Source organism: Tursiops truncatus, chromosome 3 (genome assembly GCF_011762595.2).
Source record: "Tursiops truncatus isolate mTurTru1 chromosome 3, mTurTru1.mat.Y, whole genome shotgun sequence".
Classification (NCBI taxonomy): domain Eukaryota; kingdom Metazoa; phylum Chordata; class Mammalia; order Artiodactyla; family Delphinidae; genus Tursiops; species Tursiops truncatus.
Genome location: NC_047036.1, coordinates 136,086,937 through 136,103,979, shown reverse-complemented (window position 1 = coordinate 136,103,979; position 17,043 = coordinate 136,086,937). Strand labels below are relative to the sequence as shown.

The following is a 17,043-nucleotide window of genomic DNA, read 5'->3' as shown; positions in this document are numbered from 1 at the left end:
GGGATCTGAGCAGCTGGTGCTGAGAAGCCTCCCAGGTTGATTGCTGGAGAGAACTTTCTGATGGAACCGCAGGTCCCTGGCAGATTGGGTTGACCGTCTCCTAGCTGGAAAAGTGGGGCTGGGGGGCAAAGGAAAGGAAAGGAGACGCTGCCTGAGGTGGTCCTGGAAGGGGTGAACCCCTCCGTAAATGAAATGGAGCTTACTTAAAATAATTCCATTCTCTTTAGGCCACAAAACATATCAGTTTGGGATGGGTCTGAGAAACCTAAGAAGGAGTTTGGGGCCCAAGCAGATTAGTGTGTGGTTGGGGTCCTGCCCAGCACCCCTGTAGGAAAGGGCCAGCTTCTGAGCTCGAGGCATTTTTGTCTATGAACAATTCTTTTGTCTTTTCCTTTCTTCTTCTTTATTTTACATTCTTAAAAAGAGCACCTTTAGCCGCTTCCTCTTCCTGCCCCCAGGGATTCAAGCATTTGAAGGCAGTTGACTCAACTCTGTGAAACCTCAGTAATAAATGCAGCCTGAGCAAGATGGGCAGGACCCTGAAGCTCTGTGGTTGCCACTTCTGGGCCTGACCTAAACCCATGTCCCCTTGGCAGCCTGCCAGGGAATCCTGGGGTCGGGGGATAATGGGGTGGGGGGAGCCTTAGCACTCTTTGTAGGGGATCGGGCAGGTGGAGGCAGAGGCCTTGCAGGACCAAGTTCTGGGGTCTCGTCTTCCTTGGATGTGGCCCAGGACTGCTGGAAGTGGGGAGGTGGGAGCACTGGGTTGGTGGCAGGTGGGCAGAAGTAGGTGACACAGTTGAGGGGGGTCTCTGGTAGCCAGTTGATGGCAAGGAGGAGGGCTGGTGTGTCCCCTAACACTCCTGAGGGTGGCTGACGCCTTGGTGCCTTGAGTACTTGGAGTCCTCCAGCAGGTGATGCAGGATGTAGGCCCAGTTGAGGAAGGTGTTCCAACGAGGTGGCCTTCCCAGACATGCTGGGGCACCAGACCCTCCTCCTAGTCTAGCTACTTACTGTGGGCCCCTGCAAATAGGGCCTATCTTTAAGCCTTCATGCTTTTTTGTCTTTTGTTAAGTTTTATTTATTTATTTATTTTTATTTGTTTATTTTTGGCTGCACCACGTGGCTTGCAGGATCTTAGTTCCCTGTCCAGGGATTGAACCTGGGCCCTGGCAGTGAAAGCACTGAGTCCGGCCAGGGAATTCCCTAGGGCTTCATGCTTTAGGCATTGAGGAAGACCCAGAATTCAGCGCATCTTTGTGCAATAAAATTGCCCTTGGCCCCAGGGTCTTTTCTCATAAGGGACACTCTTCAAAAGTCAGCCGTTATCAAAGAGAAACAAAGCTGAACACTGGGGGCTTCCCTGAACACTGGGGGCTTCCCTGGTGGCGTAGTGGTTAAGAATCCGCCTGCCAACGCAGGGGACAAGTGTTCAAGCCCTGGCCAAGGAAGATCCTACATGCCGCGGAGCAACTAAGCCCGAGTGCCACAAATACTGAGCCTGCACTCTAGAGCCCGTGAGCCACAACTACTGAAGCCCGCACGCCTAGAGCCCGTACTCTGCAACAAGAGAAGCCACTGCAATGAGAAACCTGCACACCGCAACGAAGAGTAAGCCCCGCTCGCTGCAACTAGAGAAAGCCCGTGCACAGCAAGGAAGACCCAAAGCAGCCAAAAATAAATTAAATAAATTTCAAAGAAAAGCTGAACACTAGTTAAAGTGGTAAGGACTGATTTTAATCAGTAATATACTATTGTAGTATATTACTGCATTGGAAGAGTCCAATGTGAATTGGGCTCACTTTGCTTTGTTCAGCGGTGACTGGGTGTTTTAAAGGGAGGATGAGGGAGTGGGGATGGGGCTGACTGGGGGCTCTGTAGACTCAGGGAAAAGGGGGAGGGGACTGGTCCAGGTGAAGCCCTTATGGACTTGCTAACTGGCCTCTATCAAAATGGGGTTACTACGTTCCCACAGAGACTGGGAAACAGGGGCGCTATCTTCAGATGTTGGCTGGAACAAACAGTACATGATTTTGGCTGCCTTGAGTGTTTTCAGGCAGCCACTTTAAGGGGGGCATGGGTCACAGGGCCTTGAGCTGTTGGAAACGATGTTAGTGTTTGTTCAAGTCCTTATAGGCCCAGGTTGACAGGCCTAGTAAAGAAGAGGGCTCAGAGGAGCCTGGCTAGGGTTTGGGCAAGGAGAGGTTCTTTGTCACCGTTCGCTTCTGGAGAAAGCCTGGGAAATATGCAGTTCTGATTATTTCAGTGCAAAAGCAGCAGACCACACTGCCCTAACAGGCTGGCCCAGCCCAGCCCTTGCCGGGCCTCAGGGCACCTCCGACAAGTGAGGGGGTCAGCACATCAGGTATCTGCGGGTTCTTCCAGGGCCGCCTTCTGGATTAAGACTATGGTCGAAAATAAATAAAGAAACAAACAAATAAATAAATAAATATTTTAAAGAGACTACGATCGGGGGAGGCAAATGGGGCACTCACCTCACGTGCAAAATTTAAAGGAGTTGCCCCCAAAATAATCAATATAAATAATATTTTAATTCAATGTCTTAATAAATCAAAATTAATACCAAAAAGTGTTTTGATGAACAGAATATCATAATTTTAAGTAAAGATGGGATCTGACGGTGCTGGCATTAGGGTGAGGTAAGGGAGGCCCGCCTGTGCAAGCTGCATCGGACCCCTGGGAAGCCAGGTCCTGGAGGCAGAAGCTTCTTCACTCCCTGCCTGTCATCTTCACTCATTCCACTAGGGGGCAAACGTCTACCACACAAACCTCCAGTCCTGAGGCTTAGAGGCTGGAAGATCTGCCCTGGTTTCTTCTCCAGGCTGTTTTCTAGATTCTGAGCCAAAGGAAAAAAGAGAGAGAGAGAAAGAGAGATTCTGATCCATGATATTATTCGACCATGACCCTCAGCTGGAGAAAAGAAAAAGAATAAGAACACAAGAACCACACATCTTTCTAGCATTATCAGTTAAAGGGATTTCACACACATTCTAAATTACAGAGGCAGCTGGTAGAGTGCAGGAATACTGCAGTTGTCCAGGAAAACAAGAAATCTGGGTTCCAGTCCCAGCTCTGTCTTCTTCTGATTCCTCGTGCGGCTTTGGCCAAGACATTTCACGTCAGGTGGCCTCAGTTTCCCTATCTGTGAAATGAAGGATTGAATCAGATGGTCTCAGAATCCATTTTGGCACTAAACATTTATGCTTGTGTCTCCAAAGCAGAGCTAAGAGCCTGAAATTCCTGAAACATAAATTAAAACAGCTGGATGAATCAGGCCAGCATGTTCTGAAGCATTGAACGTTCACATCTGGCCCTCTGCTTCCACTGAAGACAATCAGTGGTTGCTGTTATTAGGTTTCCTGAGCTGGAAGATAATAACATTATTATCTAACTGAACATTAGTCACATGCTGGGTGTTATGTGTATTGTCTCTTCTCAGCTTCTCCACACCGCTGTGAGCCGCTACTACGATCAACATCCCCTCTTTACAGATGGGGAAAGTTGAGTCCTAGAGAGCTTGGGTCAATGCCAAAGGTCAATGCAATGGGACTGGAACTAAGCGGGTGCATCTAGAGGCTGCACTTTCAGCTACATTGGCCATGAGCAGGCCCCTCTGTGGGCAGTAGGCCCTCCCCACCACCCTGTGTGCCCCCTGTGGAGGGGAGCCAGAGAAATGTGGGCAAGTGCTCTGACTTGGAAGCACTCCTATGTGGTGGGGTTTGGGTCCCAAGTATTTCCCTCCCACAAAGCAGGATCCTGTCTAGTCAATTACAGATTTCATCTCAACTCAGCAGACATCTCTGAAGGCCTCACTGTGGTCAGGGATGACGCCTGTGGTCCCCAGGACAGGTGGGGAGTCAGTAGCTCGCAGGGTAGAGAAGGGTGTGGACACAGCTGCACCTCCTCCAGCCCTTTAGTTCCCTTGATGGGACCTGGGAGTCTGGCCCTTTACAAGCTCCGCAGCCAACTGTGAAGTACAGCCAGCTTTGCCAATCCCCGGGCCAGGCTGAGGGGAAAACTAGAATGGAAAAGACTCAGCTTCTACTCTTTGATGGGGCTGGAGCCTATGTATGTTTCTTTTTCTTCATTTTCCCCTTTCCTGGTGTCCCTTCCACAGCTGTCCTCAGGCCCAGGTGGGCGCTGGCTGTGGAGCTCTGCGGGTAAGATGGAAGTTACCCTCACAGGCCTAGCTCCTCATGCAGCGGCTGAGGCCAGGACGAGGGTAGGTGCTTACTTATTGGCTCCTAATAACCTCTGCAAAATTCCAGGCCTCTCCCTGCTCTGGAGACAAAAGCCTAAACAGAATTTCTCAGAAAGGGCCCAAAGATGGCTCTGGGCAAGTTGCTTTTTAATTTTTATTTATTTTTCCTCTGAGGCATTTTATCTGCACGTATGTATTACATCCCTAGAAAAAGAATCCAAGGATTCTCCCTCCTGTGTGTTTTCATCTTGCTTCTTCATGGTCCATGATGCCAGCTGAGGTTGACAGTACAATGATACCAAACGGATGGGATGGGAGCAGGTTATTCTGCCATTTTTCTAGATCTTTGAGTTGCACATCAAACCTGCGGCTGATCACTCCACACTTATTTAGCCTGCCTGTGAGGTTCACAACACTTTTCCCAGCCCTGTGATCATCGATGATTTCAAATTCACCAACGTAAACATGCTTCATCATCACAGTTAGAAACCTGACGACGGCTTTGGAGCTCTGCCTAAAAATATGGAACGCTTCACGAATTTGCATGTCATCCTTGTGCAGGGGCCATGCTGATCTTCTCTGTGTCGTTCCAATTTTAGTATATGTGCTGCCGAAGTGAGCACAAGTCGCTTTTTTTGAAAAGATATTCTTCATCTACTTTATCATTTTGCCTCAGATTGACCCTGATTAAAAACAAGAAGGAAGGGACTTCCCTTGGCGGTCCAGTGGTTAAGACTCAGTGCTCTCATTGCCGTGGGCCTGGATTCATTCCCTGGTCGAGGAACTAAGATCCTGCAAGCCTCATGACGTGGCCAAGAAAAAAAAAAAAAAACAAGAAGGAAGAGTTTAGCTTCATCTCTGGTATTTATTTTCACTGATGCCCTTGTAAACTCACAACCTCAATTCATCCCCACCCCAAGCGATTTTTCAAGCTGAGGCTGACAATAACCTAAAATGGCCTCCTGGTGTGAAAAGTCCATGTTCCACGTGGGGCTTTCTCATCCCATAAAGCGCATTTAATGTATGAGCTTAATTACATGGAGATCAAGGGCCTCAGAGGTGAAAGGCTAAGGAGGGCATTAAATCCTGAAACACTTCTCAGCTGCCCCACCACTTGGCAGAACTCTGTGGGCAAATCACTCTTGAAAAGCACCCCATCGGCTACTTTGAATCCCACTCCAAGCGTGGTACAACCAGAACCTGTCTAAGGAGGACCTGGACGTCTGGAAGAGCCACCTTCTATAAGGAGGGAGAGGAGAGAAGAGTGGGGGTCCCGAAGCTGCCGGCCCACCCCTGCAGGGCAGTCCTCTAGTCCAGGGCACCGACTGCTGCAAGGAGCCGCATTTGAACAGGTGGACTTTATCAAGAGGCCAATTTGGGCCATTTATTCCATAGATATTTATCAAACCTCAACTCAGTGAGTTAGGCATCGGGGATGCTGGGGTGAGCAAAATGCAGATATGGTCTCTGTCTTCTTGGAGCTTAGAGTCTAACACAGGTGACGAGCATTGGACAAATGCCCAGAGAAATAAATGTAAAATGTCAGCTGTGAGATGGTGCCATGAGAATGACAAGGCGAGGATTTGTCCTGGTCAGAGTGTAAAGAACTTTACTGGTAGAGTGATATGACCAAGCTGAGATCTGCAGGGTAAGTTAGCAGGAAGAAGAGTGGGGAAGGCATTCCAGGGGCGCAGTGATGGGAGTTTCATATGTAAAGGCCCGGTGGTGGGACCAGCAGGGCAGGTCCGGGAAATCAAAGGAGTCCCCTCCCCCAGGTCATGGTGTGAAGGGAGCAAAGACTGCAAAATAAGAACGTGAGGGGGGGCTTCCCTGGTGGCACAGTGGTTAAGAATCCGCCTGCCAATGCAGGGGACACGGGTTTGAGCCCTGGTCCGGGAAGATCCCACATGCCGTGGAGCAACTAAGCCCGCGTGCCACAACTACTGAGCCTGCGCTTTAGAGCCCGCGAGGGGGAACCCCGTGCCACAACTACTGAAGCCCGTGCGCCTAGAGCCCATGCTCCGCAACAAGAGAAGCCACCACAATGAGAAGCCTGCACACAACAACAAAGAGTAGCCCTGGCTCCCAGCAACTAGAGAAAACCCGCGTGCAGCAGCAAAGACCCAATGCAGCCAAAAATTAAATAAATGAATAAATGAATAAATAAAAAAGAAGGTGAGGGGGCAGAGCCTTGAAGGCTGCTAAGTCAAATTCAAAACTTCTGTTGACTCTGAGAATAAAGGAAAACCACAGAATGATTTTAAGTGGGTGGGTGATGCAAGGAAATTTGGGTTTTGAGAAGATGATTCTTGCAGCCATAAGAACATTTCAACTTAACCTAAAGAGGAGCTTTCTAATGGCGTGCTTGACCTTGGGAAAGTAATAACAATAAACACATTTATTGGGCTCTTACTAGGAATGAACCCTTTGTGCCATGTGTTTATCATGGATTAATACCTTTGGCCTTGAGGACAACGCATAAGGTAGGTGTATTACTACGATGCACTTTTTACAGAGGAGGGAATAGAGGCTCAGGGAGGCTCAGAATGTTGGTTGAGGTCACTTGGTGAAGTCGGAGAGCTGGAGTTCAAATCCAATTCTGTCTGAACTCAGAGGCCCCAGAGAGCTGCAAGGAACCACAGCCCTGGTCCTCAGCCTGGGTTGCACAGTGGAATCTCCTGCGTGGGCTGTAAATATTCAAATCCTCCCCCCTTAGAGATTCTGATGTAAGTAGCCCAGAGTGCAGCCTGGACTTTGGGAATTTTGTAAACAGGTGAGTCTGTTATGAGTTCCTGTGCCTCTCAGATAGGCTGTGATATTAGGACTCACCAGTCCTGCTGCCAGAAGCCTCCCCCTGCCCTACCCCTGCCCCCAGGGGACTGGGTTTCTGGAACTGGCAGATGGAGGCTGAGGGGCCTTGGTAACATCGCGTTGGCTCTAATGGCTGGGCAGGGAGAGGCAAGCCCTCAAGGCTACATCTCTGAGCCCTGCCAGCCCCCCTCACCTCTGGCTCAGACCCAGCCTGCAAACAAGTTGACAGGAGGAAGAGAAAAGGTCAGGTGATCTCGGTGGGCACAGCCAGAGCTGCTGTTGGCTGTCGGCCCGTTACCAGAGACCGATCCACACATTCGAGAGCACCCGGAGCATTTGCAAGTAGTGGGAACATCCCTTACCTGCCCCCTTGGGGCTCCTTGGCTTCTTGGGGGTTCGGCTGCTTGGAGCAGGTTACGGATGTTTGACCTCCTCCCCTTTCCCTCTCCAGCCAGGCTGGTCTGCTGCCACTTAAACCTGCCAAGTTTACTCCCCCTTCTAGGCCTTTGTACTTGGTGGTCCCTGGGCTTAGAATGCCTTCCTCCAGCCAGTCACTCGGCAACTCTAAGCCTGGAACTCAGGTGGGGTGCAGACGGAGCTCTGAACAGACTCTGAGCTGAGAGGCTCAGAGGCAGGCGATATCCAAGGCTCCTGCGCCTCTCAGACACCTCCTGCCTGGCACGTGGGGGGAGTCTCTATCTGCCCCCAGGGAGAGCAGCCCTGCCTGAACCACCATCACTCCTGCAGTCCAAAGACTCAGGTCACAAATGCTTACCTGACCCTCTCTGAGCCCGATGGCTGCACAACCACAGGAAATTAGAAAGAGATGGGGCAGCAGAGAGTGAAAAACAATACCTCATGTCTGGGGGTTGCTTTCTGCCTTTTCCAGAGCCTTCTGGAGCTATTATCTCACTTATAGACTCAGAATCTGACAGCCTCATGGTGACCGCATATGCCCCGCCCCCATAATACACATAAGAAACTTTAAGGTGGGGGGGGGTGTTGCAGAGATTTTATAGCTGGTACAAAGTCATGCAACCTAAACTACAACCCCAGACCATTTTGATGCACCTTTGATTTTCCAGATAACTCTGCAAGACTGGCAGAACAGTACCATCAGAACATCCATCATTGGACAGATGAGGAAATAGAGGTGCAGAGATGAATAATCTGCCCAAGGTCACACTGGAACTCACTGGCAAGCAGAGACCAGAAATCTATGCCCTTGGCCCTTGCCAGCATGACACCACAAAGCCCTGCTCCTGAGAGGCACAGAGAGAAGGCAGGTGGGGTCTCAATAATGCCAGTCGACGTGAGTGGAAAAGTTGCTTTTAAGACTGTGAGTTCAGACTTCCCTGGCAGCACAGTGGTTGAGAATCCACCTTCCAGTGCAGGGGACACGGGTTCGATCCCTGGTCCGGGAAGATCCCACATGCCAAGGAGCAACTAAGCCCATGTGCCACAACTACTGAGCCCATGTGCCACAACTACTGAAGCCCATGTGCCTAGAGCCCCAGCTCTGCAACAAGAGAAGCCACCACAATGAGAAGCCCGTAAACCGCAGCAGAGTAGCCCCTGCTCGCCACAATTAGAGAAAGACCGCGTGCAGCAACAAAGAGCCAACGCGGCCAGAAACAATAAATAAATAAAATAAAATAATAAAATAAATAAATTTATTAAAAGAAAAAAAAAAAGACTGTGAGTTCTCAACTCCTCAGAGCTAGAGTTTGCTGGACAAGCTCAATCCCAGCCCAGCTTTTTTCTTTGACCTCTAGGAGTCTTGGTTTTCTCATTTATTAAATGAGGATAGTAATAATCTCCTTACTTCGTAGGTAATTTCGAGGATTAAATGAGATAAAAAGCCCCCAAAATGCATGACCTGTACTTGACAGGCAACAAAGAGTAGTTGCTATTTTTACTTTAATAACTATTATTAGAATTTCCATTATAATAATAACCATTCTGGAAAACAAACCATTAAAACAGCTTCCTCCATGGATAGGGCTTCCCGGGCTCCCAGCTGGTGAAATCAATCCAGAGAGAATCTCTCCCTTAGTCTTTCCTTTTTTTTTTTTGCCTCGAAATACATTGGTGTACTGGAGCCAATGTACTGGCTTCTGAGGGCCTATTGTTCCATTTTCAGGAACTTTGTGGGCTGGTTGTTAAACACAGCCATTATTAAAAAATAAATTATATAGGCTGTTTGGAGTCAATTCTTCATGAGTCTCTCTCATTTCAGCTGGTCCCGTGAGTGGAAGCACTTGAATATCTTTGTTCAGGACTATCTTTTCAAACTTGTTTGTATAGTGTTTCCTTCAAGATAAAAAGGGCAGTTTTCTTATTGTCCAGAGTAATAAAGATAATGTCTGCCTTTGAGCATTATAAAAGATGATAACTTAGCATTCGGATCCCTAAACGCAGAATTTCTCTCCTATATACAACCCACTGCATGGATAAGTGCCATTTTGCATCACCCTTTGGGAATTGGGGCTCAGGGAACTAGTACAAGGTAATGCTGACACTCTAGTTACTGCAGTTGCTGTAAGTAATAAAGTCCTTTGTCTCTAATCCAGGAGTCTCATGTCTTCTGCCAGCATCCATGAAACTGACAATGTAGCTTGCAAGTAGGGTAAACTCTTAGAACCTCCAAAGTTCTTGAAATAAATTTAAAATTAAATAAGTTATATTTAAAACAAAGTTGATAAATACTCAAAACGCATTATTTCCTTCCACATTTTATTATTATCTATACTTCTGAGGTCATATGCATCTCCTGTAAGTGTGGGCATATTACATAATGGTGTGCTTCTGTGAATCTCTTCCCAACTCTGTGCTCAGGGGCATCATATCAGTTGCTTGCAATCAGCTATAAAGGTTGTATTTATACCGTGGAAATTACCCCTCCCTCACCAAGAACTGGTTGTGAAACATTTACCATCACATCACCAAGTAAATCCCACAAATCCCTCCCCAGAAGTTCTCAGACCTTGATGTTTCTAAAGATTTGTTAAAATGCAGGCTCCAAATTGGACATCCATAGGTTTAAAAAAAACCTCAATCTAATCTCACACTTCATTTTTTCTTTTTTTTATTTTTAAATTTATTTATTTACTTATTTGGTTGCACTGGGTCTTAGTTCTGGCAGACGGGCTCCTTAGCTGCAGCTTGAGGGCTCCTTAGTTGAGGCATGCAGGTTCTTTAGTTGTGGCATGCGTGTGGGATCTAGTTCCCTGCCCAGGGAATGAACCCAGGCCCCCTGCACTGGGAGCACAGTCTGAACCACTGGGCCACCAGGGAAATCCCTAATCTCACACTTTATACAAAAACTAACTCAAAATTGATCATAGATTTAAACTCAAACTATAAAACTTTTAGAAAAAACATAGAAGAACATCTTTAGGATCTGACTAGGGAAAGAGTTCTTAGACTTGACACCAAACCATGACCTTAAAAGGAAAAATGTTTAAGTTGGACTTCATCAAAACTAAAAACTTTTAGTCTGTTAAAAGGATGAGAAGACAACCTACAGAGTGGGAGAAAATATTTGCAAACCACATATCTGACAAAGACTATATCTAGAATATATTTTTAAAACTTTTTAAAACTCAATATTAAAAAAGCAAGCAATCCAATCAGACCGTAGGCAAAAGACCTAAAGAGACGTTTTCCTGAAGAAGACATACAGATGGCAAATAAGCAGGGAAAAAAGATGTTCAAGATCATTAACTATCAGAGAAATACAAATTAAATGCATGGCATCACTGCACACATAACAAAATGGCTAAAATAAAAAAGGGTGACAATACCAAATGCTGGCAAGGACGTGGAGAAAGTGGATCACTCTTACATTGTTGGTGGAGATGTAAAATGGTGCAGCAACTCTGGAAAATGGTTTGGCAGTTTCTTTTAAAAAGAAAACATACAACTACCACTCAGTGCAACTCAGCAATTGCACTCCTAGACATTTATCCCAGAGAAATGAAGGCTTAAGATCTCGTGAAAACCCGTACACAATGGTTTATAACAGTTTTATTCATAGCAGCCCCAAACTGGAAATAGCCAAGATGTTCTTCAATGGGTAAATGGTTAAACAAAGGACAGTACATCCACACTATGAAATACTACTCAGCAGTTAAAAGGGGCAAACCACTGGTACAAGCAAAAACTAAAGTGAAGAACTATAGAAAATAGTCATCCCTTTGGCCCAATAGTTCTGAAACCACACAACTCAGATTGGGACTTGAACCCAGCTAAAACCCAGACTGTGGCTTGAACCCACTGTCTTTTAATTGAGATCACACACCTGGTCTCAGTACTTAATGAAGCTCAGGTTCTTTACATCTAGTCACAGAAAGAATTCAGGGAGACACAAAGCGATAGGTAAGAAGTGGATTTATTTAGAGAGATACACATTCCATAGACAGAATGCAGTCTGTCTCAAAAGGCAAGAATGGTCCTGGGAGAAACGCATGCCACAGACAGAGTGTGGGCCATCGCAGAAGGTGAGAAGCCCCCGAAATATGGTCTGGGTAATTTCATAGGCTGACAAGTGCGAGGATTATTCCAACTATTTTGGAGAAGGGGCGGAGATTTCCAGAAATTGGGCCACTGCCCACTTTTTGACCTTTTTTGGTTAGCTTTGGAACTGTCATGGTGCCTGTGAGTATGTCATTTAGCATGCTAATGTATTCCAAGAAGCATATAATGAGGCTCAAGGTCTACTGGAAGTCCAATCTTCCGCCATCTTGATTCCAGTTGGTTCTAACCAGGTTATATTGTAGCCTCAAGGGCTATGTCATTCTTTCAGAGGTTGTGCCCTGCCCCCTTCCCTCCTGTTTCAGTTCCAACTTAAAGAAGGGATATGCTAAATACATAAAGACTAGATCTTACTGAGTACCTATATGTGCTAGCTCTGCTCTGGACAGTGGCGATAAAGCAGCAAACAAAATAGAGAAAGATTCCTGCCTTCATGGAACTTATACTCTAATAGAGAGAGGCAATAAACCAGGTAAAAAGGTAAAATAGTATGTTGCATGGTCTCAACTACTATGGAGAGAAAATAAAGTAGGAGAGAGCGTAGGGGGCTTGTTAGGGGTGGGTTACGACTTCAGCAAGGTGTTCAAAAAAGGTGTCACTGGGGCTTCCCTGGTGGCGCAGTGGTTGAGAGTTCGCCTGCCGATGCAGGGGACACGGGTTCATGCCCCGGTCCGGGAGGATCCCACATGCCGCGGAGCGGCTGGGCCCGTGAGCCATGGCCGCTGAGCCTCCGTGTCCGGAGCCTGTGCTCCGCAACGGGAGAGGCCACAACAGTGAGAGGCCCGCGTACCGAATAAAAAAAAAAAAAGGTGTCACTGCAAAGGTGGCACTTGAGTAAAGACCCTCAGATAGTGAGATGCGGCTGTCTGAGGGTGCTGAGGGGGAGGGGGAGCATTTCAGGCGGAGGGAACAATAAACGCAAAGGCCTGAGATAGCCGCTCGCAGGGTGCGTGCGTACAGCCAAGGGGCCCCCGTGGCTAGAGAAACAATGGCGGGGTGATCAGGGATGGCATTAAGGGCCATTGACCCGACGTGGGCTTAACATGCAGATGGAGAGCCCCTGGAGTGTTTTGAACAATGGTTTTACATAAATGATGTGCATGTAAACAGGAAATAAATGCAGGCTGCAGGTCCCCCTGCAGAGGTGTTGAACGGGTGAGCCAAATCTGACAGTGTTCTGAAATCGGATTCATAGTGATTAACAAAATAAAGGGAGGGGGGCAGGAAACAGCATCAGAGAAATCCAAGTCCTTGAACCTAGTTAGAACAAATTATAGATAAGAAGTAACCCTGCAGAGCAGGGGAGGGATGTTTTCCCTCTTCTTTTTCTGTCTTGCTCTGCCAGGTCTTTGCGCAGATAAGGTGACATGGAAATCTTAGCAGAATTCTGGGCTGGGAAGGGGGACATCGGAGGGCTGCAGCTGCCCCTCCTCCGCACCCCCCTCCACCCCAGGTCCAGACGCTCCCCTAAATGCTTTACCCACAGCATCTCATTTCCGCTGACTTAATCCTCACAGCAGCCTTATGAGCTGGGGCCTCTCTGCTTCATTACATTTTAAATCAACACCCAGAAAAAGAATTGCCTCCCGCGTTATTCTTTATCCACTTAAAGACAAACACTACCCCTTCACATGGGTTAATTTTGAGACACATTCTCAATACTAGAAATGTCAAAACGTGAATGATAGAATTGAGGCATTTTGGAGTTACCACATCCATTTCAGATAATGAAACTGAGGCTCCCGCAGTTAGAAGTGTAAAACCAGAGACTTGAACATCCAACCCTTGGTTCCAACCCCAGGTCCCTCGTTTAGTAGCGGGCAACCCCATCCACCTAGGTGCTTAGCACAGAATTGTCCTCTACCACAGTGCCGACACAGAGGGTTCGTCTTAATCCTAAATTAGCAGGACCTTGGCAGACGGAGCCTCCTATCACAGTACCCATCTGCTGAGTTTTTGCTCCATGGCCCAGCTCCTGAATTCTGCTGATATGTTTTAATCTTTAAAATATATGTGACTTTGACATTCTACTCATTAACATCTCTATTTGTGTGAACACAGAAATAGTATGTTTTTCTTAGCCAAATCTTTGAATAATATTTAAGTTTGATGGGAAATGGGCCATGGCCTTGGGTACCCAGAACACATTGATGAAGTTGATGCATTTGATTGTGTGCTTCCAATTAGTCAACCACAGCTTTCCTCTCGGCAGATATGGGTAACAGATGAAAAGGTACTTTCTGTGTCAGCATTAATGTATCACTGAAAGCAAGTCAGTGACAATTCGTAAGATGAAGCGTACCCCTAAGAGAAAACCACCATATCATCAGGCTGAAATCTTCGGAGGGGTAACAAATCTGTATGTATTTAAATCGAAGGATATGTTTGGATGTTGCCCATTATAAATTCTTAGAGTTAGAAAGCAATTATGACTTTTCACTCTGGTGGTAGTGAAGTCCAAAATATACTTTTTATTTATTTATACTCAAGACACATACATATTTGTTAAGTATCATCTTTATCTTGAATTTTATCGCTCTATCTTAAAAGCCATCTCTTGTTTATGGGGATTGAGATTTAATCACAAGTGCTGGGATAGAGTGTGGTACCGCTATTAATTTCGCCAGGTCTTTTTAGGTTTAAGAGTTCTTTTAGTGTACTTACGATGAATGCTTCTGATAGTAAGAGCTCATGCTTCTTGAGACTTAACAATGTGCCAAGCCCTGTAGTAAGTGCTTTATATGCATTGCCTGACTTAATTCCTTCTTATCCAGCTTAGATTTCATGGTCCAATATTATAATCACTTCCTCATACAAATGGCCATAATGTCCTCCCTCTTCTCTCTCCATCATTCTTCCCTAGCAAAACCTTAATCTGGCCAAATCCAACCCTCTTCCTTCTCCATCCACTCATCCGCAACTGAATGTTAAAGAGAACAAACCACTATGTCAATTGATCTCACTTTAAATTCATGTCCACAGTCTCAAATGGCACAAAATGTAGCCTGGTCATCCTATCAGCTCCCCTCCCAAACCCCCAGCATTCTCAATGAAAAGTTCCTTGGGTGGGAACCAACATGGTTGGTCAAGGAGCCAAGTGATGGAGGGGAAGAGTAGTAGGAGGTGACATCAGGGAGATGCAGGTTCCCAGATCATAAGGGCCTTTGTAGGGCATTCTAAGGACTTGGCTTTTGTGTTGAGTGAGGTGGGAAACCATTGGAAGGTTTTGAACAAAGGAGTAACAATGTCTGACTTAGATTCTAACAGCATCACTCTGGCTAGTATTTTGAGAAGAGTTTAAAGGGCAAGGACAAAATCAGGGAGACAGGAGATGATTGTCATAACCCAAGAAAGAGATGCTGGTGGCTTGGACCCAGGTGGTTGCAAGGAAGGAGGTTATAAGTGATCTGACTTTTTGATCTATTTTTGAAGGTACAGCCAACAGGGTCTGCCAATGATCTGGATGTGATAGAAAGCGTAGGCTCAATAGGGGCACCAAGGTTTTTGCCTGAGTGATTTTAAGGCTGAAATTGTCCTTTACTGAGATGGGAAATACTGTGGGAGGGGCAGGTTCATGGGTGGGAGTGGGAGGTGAATAAAAGAAGAGTTTGTTTTTGGACACGTTAGTTGGAGATGTCTACTAGACAACTCTATTAGTTTCCTAGGGCTGCTGTAACAGATTACCACATACCTGGTGGCTTAAAACAACAGAAATTGATTCTCTCACGGTTTTGGAAGCCAGACGTCTGAGCTCTAAGTGTCAGCAGGGCCATGTTTCCTCTGAAGGCTCTAGGGAAGAATCTATTCTTTGCATCTTTTAGCTTCTGGGGGCTGATGGCAATTCCTTGACCTGTGGCTGCATTGCCCCAACCTCTGCCTCTTTGGTCTCTTTCGCTCTCTCCTACAGAGGTAGGAGAGAATCAAGGGACCGTGGGGCTGGAAGCCAAGTGTCTTAGTCCATTTGGGCTGCTATAACAAAGTGTCATACATGGTGCAGCAGTTAGGACTCTGCTCTTCCACTGCAGGGGGCGTGAGTTCATCTCTGGTCTGGGAGCTAAGATCCCTCATGTCACGTGGGCAAAAAAAAAAGTGCCATAGAACGGGTATTTTATAAACAAGAGAAATTTATACTTCATAGTTCTGGAGGCAGGAAACTTTAGGATCAAGATGCTGGCAGATTTGGTGTCTGGTAAGAGCCCACTTCCTGGTTCATAGATAACCGTCTTCTTGCTGTGTCCTCACATGGTGGAGGGGCAACGATGCTCTCTGGGGTCTCTTCTTTATGGACACTAATCCCATTCATGAGCCTCACCTCCAAATCCCATACTATCAGGGATCAGGTTTCAACATATGAATTTGGGGGTGGGAGACACAACTTCAGTCTGTAGCACCAAGTGAAGATACTGTTACAGAAAGGAAGAAACGATCAATCATATCAGATGATGCAGTAGGAAAAATTAAATTAGGATCGAGTGTTGACCATTGCTTTAGTGAGATGGAGCTCAGAGGAGATTTGGAAAGAGAAGTTTGGGAGGAGAAATAGAGGAAAAACATGGTTGGGGATCATTCGAGAGACAATACGCAGCTGCCACCTTGATGAGCTTGGCTATTAGCTCTAGTAGCTTTCTTCTGGATTCTTTGGCATTTCCTATATATAGGAACAAATTTGAAAACAGTGGTGATGGTTGCACAACAGGGTGAAAGTAATTAATGCCACTGAATTATACACTTTAAAATGGTTGAAAGGATGGTTGAAAGGGCACATTTTACGTTATGTATTTTATCACAAAATTTTCTTAGAAAATAAAAAGAGACACCAGGTGAATAATTGGAGACAGTGAGTAGAGACCACTGTTTTGAGAAGCTCAGTTGTAAAGCAGAGAGAGGTAGCTAAGCATGGGATTTAAAGTACTTTTTTTTTTTAGCTGGGAGAAGTTATAGCATGTTTGTATACTGATGGGAATGATCCAATAGAGACATTTCATCTGTAATAACAGGAGGGGGGGCAGCAGGAAGGTGAGGAAATATGCTGGGGCAGCTTGTGGAAGTTCCCTTCTGACAGCTTCTATTTTCTCCGTGAGGTAGAAGGAAGGTCATCAGTCAAGAGTGAGGATGGGGACAAAGTGTTGGAGGCTGAGAAAAGGTATGAAGTGGTGGCTTATGAAAGAGAGAGGGGAATGGACTTGGGACTGATGGATCCCCAGACCAGCACAGTAGCATCACCTGGGCATTGTTGGGAATGCAAACGATCAGGCCCACCCCTTCTTATCAGGGATTCAGAAACCCAGGGAGTGGGGCCAGCCATCTGCTTAACAAGCCCTCCAGGTGCATCCACTGCCTGGTCTGATCTGAGAAGGTCCAGTCTACTTCAATATGATATAATGGCTGGGTATTAGCATCCGTAGGAGGTTAGTGCACCCGAGAGGCTGGTGTAGTGGTTCTGAATGTAGATTCTGGAGCCAAGCTGCCTGGGT

The 17,043-nt window shown here is 46.4% G+C and overlaps 1 non-coding gene across 1 annotated transcript; it reads right to left on the bottom strand.

Annotated features, from left to right (window-relative positions):
• Positions 1 to 4,738: 4,738 nt before the first annotated feature.
• On the bottom strand, positions 4,739 to 4,845 carry LOC117312057 (U6 spliceosomal RNA). Its single transcript, XR_004526225.1, has one exon. It is a non-coding gene; the product is annotated as a U6 spliceosomal RNA (small nuclear RNA).
• Between the last annotated feature and the right edge of the window lie 12,198 nt (positions 4,846 to 17,043).